The sequence below is a fragment of the Saccopteryx bilineata genome, chromosome 3 (assembly GCF_036850765.1).
Source record: "Saccopteryx bilineata isolate mSacBil1 chromosome 3, mSacBil1_pri_phased_curated, whole genome shotgun sequence".
Taxonomy (NCBI): domain Eukaryota; kingdom Metazoa; phylum Chordata; class Mammalia; order Chiroptera; family Emballonuridae; genus Saccopteryx; species Saccopteryx bilineata.
In genome coordinates this window covers 163,557,483-163,567,132 of record NC_089492.1, presented here as the reverse complement: position 1 = coordinate 163,567,132, position 9,650 = coordinate 163,557,483, and positions in this window count along the sequence as shown.

The window sequence follows — 9,650 nt, the reverse complement described above, 5'->3', positions numbered from 1 at the left end:
CCTGTTGGGAGATAACGCTGTCCACAGCAGGAGAAATGACCAAAGTATGTCAGGGATTTGATGCTTATAGGAAAAGGTGCTTAACTCAGAAATGAAGGTGAGCAGGAAAGGCTCTCTTAGCAAAGACGGTGCATAAGCTGAGTCTTCAAAAACCCATTTAGCCATAAATTGGGAATGAGAATATTCTAGTACCAACAATGTGGCTGTCTGCAATTATGTTTCCCAAAGTCTCAGATGATTTTACTATCATTTTTTTGCCAGATAATTAATGAGCAATTACTTGTGCAGAATACTGTGCTAGGTACCATAGATCCAAGGAGAATCTCTATTCTTAACTGATACATAGATTAGGAGTGATTAATGGATAGATGGATGGATGGAAGGACAGATAGGTCAATAGATAGTGACACATGGTGGCAATGCTTTGTCTATACTTTGTTTCCTTGTGACAGGACCAGTTTTAAGGGGCTTCACACTGCCTAATTTTACCTAGAGTTTTTGAGAGACAGGAAAGAAAGACATTACTCACTCCATCTTGAAAATGAGGAGACTCACATCTAATGAATAGTACAGAGGACCAGTGCACAAAATTGATTACTTGGAGGAAGAGGGAAAGGAGGATAAACATGGGTAAATGGATGGAGAAACAGGCCAGGAGAGTGAGGTTTCCAAGGGAAGCTGACGAGCTGGCCAAACTGAGATGGGAAGAGGAAGCCATTGTTCTGAGCACCTGGACCATGTGCAGCTGTCAGTCCTGGAGCAAACTCTCATGTCCAGCTCAGGCAATACCTCCGTGAAGACATGGGTGCTTGGGTGAGGGGCCAGGGACGAACCATTAGCAGTCACTTTGAGAAACATAGAGGTGGCAACACTGTAAAGTAGAAATGATCTGTGAAAGTCTTCCCTGGGCTTGCCCTTTACAATGTGCTTGACAATGTCAGCACTGGCTAGGGGTCCGCACCATCCTTTCTGCCATCTTTTCTTTCCATCTTTAGGTGCTATGTCCCACAAGGTTTAAGTCAAGACCTTGCTTAAGTGCTTCCTCTTCCAGCACGCCTTCCTTGACTTCACAAGCTAGGTTAATAGCCCATGTGAACTACCATTGCACAGTTGCCACAGAGTATTGAAGCTCTTAGTATCTCTGTTTCTCCCACTAGATTAAGGGCAAAGACAATTTTCTTATAGTCCCAATACTTTCTTACATACTAAAATATAGTAAGTCTTTAGGTTTGTTGAATAACTAAATAAATAAATGAGTATTTAAGAATATCTCCAGACCCTCTAGATAATAACATCTGTGCTTTCTATGCAAAGCGTCTAGTTCTTGGAATCTACAGGATAACTTCTTATTTATTTATTTATTTATTTATTTTTAAATGTGAAAGCTCTTCTGAAACAGATTAGGTTCCAAAACACTATTTTGGTCTTTTTGATGTGTGGACTTGGCTAGACTACAGTACCCAGTTATTCAAACACTAATCTAGGCGTTGTTGTGAAGACATTTTGTAAATGTAATTAAAATTAATAATCGGCAGACTTTAGGTAATGGAGATTATTGGAGGCAATCTGGGTTGGCCTGATTCAGTTAGTCAAAAGACCTTAAAAGCAAAGCTGAGACCCCTCGGAAGAGGAAGAAACTGCCAGGAGGCTGCAGCTGTGCCTGGCATCCTGCCCTTCCTTGACAGCCTGCCCAGTGGATTTTGGACTTGCCTAGTCAGTGCCCACAATCACTCAAGCCAATTCCTTGCAATAAATCTCTTAATAACTATGTCCCACTTGTTATGCTTCTCTGATTGAATCCTGACTGATACACTATAAATTCAAAATGTCTGAAAGTGGTTGAGCTCACAGTTCCCCTATGCATTTTCAGGAAATGAGAAGACGCCAGACTCTCCCAGCTTTAAGCATTCTTGCTTCCTCTTCTGATACAGTTTACCAAGTATCTTTTCCTAACATGAGCCTGTTTGATTTATGTTAATCCACTGGGCTAACCCTTCTCAATCACTTCTGCAGACACGATGAGCAATGGAGCTCCTAAGCAGCTAAGGTCAGCTCACACGGCTGCCTCGCCACCTTGAAGTGGTACAAATCTGAACTGTCTGTACATTACAAAACCATCTACAACTTACTCCAGAAGTTTAAGTAGCAGAACTTTTACCATGCTTAGTCCCAAGTGCCAGAAAAACACCTCCAGCCTTCTCCAGAATTAAAAACAGTTTGATTTGAGCTGGCTGGATGACAGCAGAAGAAAGGAACGTGCTTGGGTGGTTAAAACAGGTACTAAGTTCTGCACCTGTCTAGCTGCACACGTATGAAGTTTGCCATGCCATCAGCCACTGCATCTTTTGCTTCTTGTTGCCAATTATGTAGACAGAACAGCTTTCTCAGGCTGCATGATTCACTCTGCCTTTGTGATTGTTTCTACTATCTAAAAATTAATTCCATATGTCTGTGTGACCTTCCATTTATTTTCTCACCACCTTCTATTTTTACTTATTTATTTATTTATTTTTGGTATTTTTCCAAAGTGAGAAGCAGGGAGGAGGCAGACAGACTCCCGCATGCACCCCACCGGGATCCACCCGGCATGCCCACCAGGGGACAGTGCTCTGCCCATCTGGGGTATGGCTCTGCTGCAATCAGAGCCATTTTAGCACCTGAGGCGGAGGCAACGGGGCCATCCTCAGAGCTCCGGGTCAACTTTGCTTCAATAGAGCCCTGGCTGCGGGAGGGGAAGAGAGAGGTAGAGAGGAAGGAGAGGAGAAAGGGTGGAGAAGCATATGGGTGCTTCTCCTATGTGCCCTGGCTGGGAATCAAACCCGGGACTTCCACACGCCAGGTCAACGCTCCACTCACTGCTGAGCTAGCTGGCCAGGGCCACCACTTTCTATTTTTAAAAATTATCTTTACTTTTATTTTGTCATGTTTTTTGCTTCCTTTCTCAGTAACACTTTTAATATTCTCACTGCTTTTGCACTATGTGCAATCAAAAATGTTTTAGGAAACATGTCAAAATCATGTACGAATGCAGCAAATATAACAAGGTTTAAAGAATAAACGGTTGACAGAAACCTAAGTGGCTGGACAGTGGCCAATAGCGCCATCTGTTGGTCATGAGTAGAGCTGGATTCTTGACAGCTTTATTCTTATTTATAAAGCATTATTTTTGTGACAGCTCCTAGGAGATGGGAACTTCAGTCACAATATAATATACCTTAGAAGTACCTTCTTTCAGTAAATGTTAAAGCCATCTAACTCAGTCACCAAGTAGTGAGTGAGAGCTGGGCCTTTGGGAGGCCAGGGGAGCCCACATAGGGAGGTCTGCATGATCCTCACTGCCCCCCCCCCCCCCCCGTTGGGAGGCTATTCTCCAGCGACCTCATGGCCCCCGCTGTGAGACCATGATACGCTTTACGCTTCTCTACTCTGGCTGCACGTCAGAACCTCTGTGGTGAGGCACAGGTGCTGGTATTTTTTTAGAGTTCCTCAGTGATTCCGGTGTATAGTTAGGGCTGAAAACCACCTACCTAAAGGAATAAGCAAAAGAGAAGAAAGAGAATGGTCTACACATTTGTCAAGGTTTCCACCTTCCTCGACCCCGGCATCCACTCTTTTTCAGCCACAGTGCCGTTTGCCAAATCTATTCCCAGGAGATATTAGAGACAAAGAGGTTTCATGATTTTCCAATATCAACCAGCACATTTGTGGCAGGGTCAGATCTGTGCTTCCCATGCCTTTTGTGATTTTAATGTAAGCCATTGATGGTCCTGTGCCCTGCCCTGTGCAAAGGACTCCCTGGCCATGACCCTGGCCAAGCAGCAGCTATTATTCCTCCAGGCTAGAGATAAGAAAAAACCCCTCTGTGGGAAGCCCAACCCTAGGGCTTTGTTATGGTGGGAATGTTTGTGTGTCTGTGAGCTTGTGTGTGTGTATGTATGCGCGTGCATGTGTGTGTGCGCGCGTGTGCATGTCCCCTCTGCCACCACCCACCCACACAAATTCATACGTTGAAATCCTAACCCCTGAAGACAATGATATTAGGAGGTGGGGCTTTGGGGAGGTGCATATGTCATGGGGTACAGCCTTCATGAATGAGATTAGTGCCCATATAAAAGAGACCCTGGAGCGATCTCTAGCCCCTTTCTCCATGTAACAACACTGTGAGAAGGCTCCAGCTGTGAACCGTGCAATTTTCCGCTCTTGGTCTTCCCGCCTCCGGAGCTGTGAGAAATAAACTTCTGTTCTTCATAAACTCCTCAGCCTGTGGCACTTGGTTCCAGCAGCCTGAACAGATTAAGACAGGCTTGTAGTAATGTTACGCTACACTCCGATTCCAGAGACGCTCAGCACCCGCCACAATCCCCCGGGGAAGGCAGTAGGTGGTTCGGCCTCCGGGACATAACAGGGACACAGCAGACTGAGTTTAGAGGTGCTGAGCTAACCCCACACCCACACTCTTCTAGTAGCTAAAAAAAGAAATCTTACTAATTCCAACTCAGGAGGGATGAGACTGTTTAAACTAATTAATAACCTGAATGTTAGAATATGTAAATGCAAGTTTATCAGTGGTATAGTGAACATAACTGGCGCCCGGGTCACGACACTTGATTGGCGCCCCTTCCCCTTCTACGACGCTTTTCTTGTTTGTCTTGGAGACCATTTGGCGCCCCTTTGCGAGTGGCGCCCGGGGCATGATAGACTCCCTTGCCCCCCGCCCCTACTACGCTACTGAGGTTTATTGTTACTAGATACTAAGGTACTTAAAAAAAATCGAGTGCAGTGCGATACATAAACGAAGAGAGAAGAATGCTTAAAATGGGCCCTGGACAGTTTGCTCAGTGGATAGAGAGTTGGCCTGGCGTGCAAACGTCCCAGTTTTGACCACTGGTCAGGGCACACAGGAGAAGCAACCATCTGCTCCTCTTCTCCTTCCTCGCCTCCTTCTCTGTCTCTTCCCTTCTCGCAGCAGCCAGTGGTTCCAGCATCCACCAGGACACCGAGGATAGCTCGGTTGATTCGAGCATTAGCCCCAGATGGGCTTGCTGGGTGGATCCCAGTCGGGGTGTGTACCGGAGTCTGTCACTATCTACCCTCCTTTCACTTCAAAAAAGAAAGAAGGAAGGAAGGAAGGAAGGAAGGAAGGAAGGAAGGAAGGAAGGAAGGGAGGGAGGGAGGGAGGGAGGGAGGGAGGGAGGGAGGGAGGGAGGGAGGGAAGGATGGGAGGGAGGGAGGGAGGGAGGGAGGAAGGAAGGAAGGAAGGAAGGAAGGAAGGAAGGAAGGAAGGAAGGAAGGAAGGAAGGAAAATATGAAACACCCCTTATAAGAATGCAAATAAAGCTGCCGAAGAAACAGCAAAATACCCCCCCTTATGGGTCTATTAGCATTTTACATTTAATTAACAGTGTCTGTTATGGTTCTTTGGTATCTGGTTGCTGTCTCCATTGACAGCTTTATCACATCCCATGACTTTCCTTCCTTTCCTCTCCTGCCATCCTCAGTACCTTGTACTTTACGTGACAAACAACTGGTCCCCACAGTATACCTCCCTGTTCACACCTTTGCATTTGCACATACTGTTATCTCTTCTTCCCTGCACCTCTCCTCCTGCCCACCTGAAAGCTTCTAGTTCTTTCAAAACTTGACATGCTGTAAAGTCTATTCCTAAATAGGCAGTGGACATCAACAAACCTTCAGCAAATGGAAAATGCAAGTTGCTAATGAAGAAATATGTTTTTATTTGTAATTTAAGAAAATCAAGCAATGAAATATAATTTATTCTGAAAATAGCAAAGACTAAAAATTATAAAGAGATGGCAAAACGGACATTCTTATTAATTTCTGGTGACATTTAAAAAATGAAAACGTGAAAATATATGTTAAAAACCTTAAGAATTTTATTTACCCAATAATTTACTTCTGGGGAACAACTCTAAGAAAATAATTAGAAATTAAGAAAAAAGATTGTTACTTATTAGGCTTATTATAATAACTCAAAAAATAACTGATCTAAATTTTAAATATTAGGAGAATGATGAAGTAAAACATATTGTTAAGATAAAATCCTATACAGACATTAGAATCAAAGTTTATGAAGATTATAGCAACATATATTAGTTGAGATAATTTTGGTTGTAATTCAGAAAACCTTCATGCCTTAAGCAATTGTGAATGTATGCACTCATGAAATGAGAAAGTCCGGGAGTAAAACAAGACTTCAGACATAGTTTGATCCAACATTCTTCTAAAACAGAGGCCTTCTTGTCCTGAATTATGTCTATCATCTGGACTCTGACGACGTTACTCTTCGTTTCTCTCTCTCATCTTCCCCATGCAGCAGCCAAACTGCCTGCAACATTGTAAAGCCCCACATCTGAAAACCACTATCATTCAGAGGAAGACAGACTTTTTTTTCATCAATATTCTAAGCAAAACTTCTGAGGTTCACTCTGCATGGACCAGCTAAAGCCATGTACCAGCCCTTGAGCCAGTCTTTGGCAGGAGATATAATATGCTAATTGGTTTAGTGTACACAAAGGCTAGATTTTTTTTTCTGAATAGAGTCAGATAGTACATATTTTAGTCATTGTGGGAATTTTTATAATATATGTATTGCAAATATTCTCTCTCACTCCATGGCTTTCCTTTTGATTCAAATAATGATGTCTTTTGATAAACAGAAAACCAATATTTTAATATTTGCACTTTTATGTCTTGCTTAAGAAATCCTTGCCTACTCCAGGGCTATGAAAATATTCTTTTACGTTATTTTAAAAAATATTTTATTTATTGATTTTTACAGAGAGGAAAGGTGAGGGACAGGGAGCAAGAAGCATCAACTCATAGTTACTTCACTTTAGCTGTTCATTGATTGATTGCTTTTGCTGTGTACCTTGACCGAGCAATCCCAAGGTTTTGAACCGGCGACCTCAGCATTCCAGGTTGACACTCTATCCACTGTGCCACTACAGGCCAAGCCTATGTTATATTTTAGAAGCTTTATTATTTTATATTTCACATTTAGATTTTAAATTATCTGGAATTTATTTTTTTTAATGTGTGAGGTAGGAGTCAAGAGTCAGTTTTTCTCACATGGGGATCCAATTGACTGTGCATCACTGATTAAAATGAGCATCGTTTCCTACTGTTCTGCCAGTGGTGTCTGCATATGTGTGGACCTGATGCCAGAATCTCTAGTCTGTTTTAGAAGTCTGTTTGTCCTACTTTGTGTCACCATGCACACTGAATTAAATTACTGTAGCTTCATAAAAATTCTTATGTGTGGGAGAATGTGTTCCAACTCTAATCTTTCTAAAGATTCTCAGCTATTTCTGTCTCTCTGTATTTCCATATAAAATTCCCCATAAATTCTGTCTATACTTAAAAAGAAAATCTGTTGGAATTTCAATTAAGATAGCATTAAATTTATAGATGAATTTGGGGAGAATTTACAATGCTGAGACTTTCAATCCATGAATCTTTGTTTTAGCTCTTCTTTTTCTCAATATTGTTTCATAGTTTTCTGTGTAAGGTAATACACATTTTTCATTTATTACTATGTAGTTATTCTTTTATTGTATTATATTTTCTTTAAATTTCATTTTCTATTTTTTCATTACTATTATACATACACTTAATTTTAGTTTATTGTTCCTGAATCCAGTTAGTTGGCTAAATTATTAACTCTGAAAGTTTATTTGTAAATTCCTTTGGATTTTTTAGTTACACAATTATATTCTCTGCAAATAATAAATTTTAATTTTTTCTTCTCAATTCTTATGTATTTTATTTCTTTTCCTTTCCTTATTATAACATTGAAACATTGACCCTCAAGTACCACGTTAATCAGAAGTGATAAGAGAGCAGGGATCATTGTATCACTTCCAATCTTGGGGAAAAATAGCATTTCACCATTTGGTTTGATATTTGTTATAAGTTTTTACTAGATGCTTTTTATTAGGTTAAAGATATTCTTGGTTCCTTTTCTATTCCTGGTTTTCAAAGAGATGTATGTGTTTTCTTTTTGCTTTTTGTTTATTTTGAATCATGAATGGGTTCTAAATTTTACCAAAAGATTTGTATACAACTACTGAATACATAAGAGGTTATCTTTGTTCTTTATTATGTTCATAAAGTAAATTCAAGTTTTATTCTTTTTTTTGTTTATATCAATTATGAACTAGAATTGAAAGATCTTTGTCAGGTTTTAGCACAGGGTTATGTAGTTTTCATAAAAAATGATTTGGGAAGTGACCTTACCAATTTTATTGATATCATTTCTTCCTTAAAGATTTGACAGAATTTACCAGTAAAACCATTTACACCTGGAATTTTCTTTGTAGGAAGATTTTTAAACTAACAAATTCAATTTCTTTAATAGATATAGGGCTTTTTAGATTTTCTATTTTACCTTGTGCCAAAATTAGTAAATTGTGCTTTTAAAGAAATTTGTCCATTTTATTTAACTTCTCAAATTTATTTGCATAAAATTTTTCATACTATTCTTTTATTATATTTGAATAACTATAAAATCTGTAGTGATCCTCTCATTTCTGGTATTAAGTTTTGCTTATGTTTTCCCTCTATCTGCATGTCGGGGGTTTATAAAATTTTAAATTCTTTTCAAAAGACCAATTTTGCTCTTTGTTAAATTTTTGTATTATTTATATGTATTTTATGATATTACTTTTAATTTTATTTTATTTCTATTTACTTTGGATTTAATTCAGTTATGTTTTTCTAGCTTTAGGGTAAAAACATAGATTATTGATTTAGATTTTTCTTCTTTTCTAATATAAGCATTTAATGCTATAAATTTTTTTCTACATTCTTCTACATTCAGCTACAGTTCTCCAATTTTAATGTTATATTTTTTATTATCATTAAAATTAAAATAAATTTTAGTTCCTCGTTACTTTTTATTTAATTTTAGAGTATTTGAACTTTTCTAGAAATTTTTGTTAATTTCTAATTTTATACTCTTTTATTAGAGAACATATTCTATGAGATTTCAGTTTTTAAAAAACGTGTTGAAACTTATTTAATGGTCTATTATTTCGTAAACAACCCATTTGGGCTTGACCAGGCGGTGGTGCAGTGGATAGAGCATCGGACTGAGACACAGAGAGCCCAGGTTGGAAACCCTGAGTTTGCCGCTTAAGCAAAGGGGTCTCTCTGTCTGCTGTAGTCCTCCCCCCCTTCAAGGCACATATGAGAAAACAATCAGTGAACAACTAAGGTTGCAATGAAGAATTGATGCTTCTCATCTCTCTCCCTTCCTGTCTGTTTCTGTCCCTCTCTTTGTCTCTCTCTCTCTCTGTCTCTGTCACAAAAACAATCGAACAAACAAAACCATTTGGCTTGCATATGTATTATGTAATTGAACATGGTCTTTTATAAATATCAATTAAGTCAGGGTGGTTGATACTATTTTTCAAATCTTCATTCCTACAAATCTTTGTCTAGTTGTTCTGTTCATCACTGAGAAGGGAATATTGAAACCTTGAACTATGATTATGAACTTCTCTAGTTCTTTCTTTTGTTCTGCCCATTTTTGCTTCATAAATTTTGGAGCTCTGGTTAAGTGCATACAAATTTATGATTATTATGTCTTCCTCAGTAATTGACACTTCCATCATTATGAAATGTTCCTC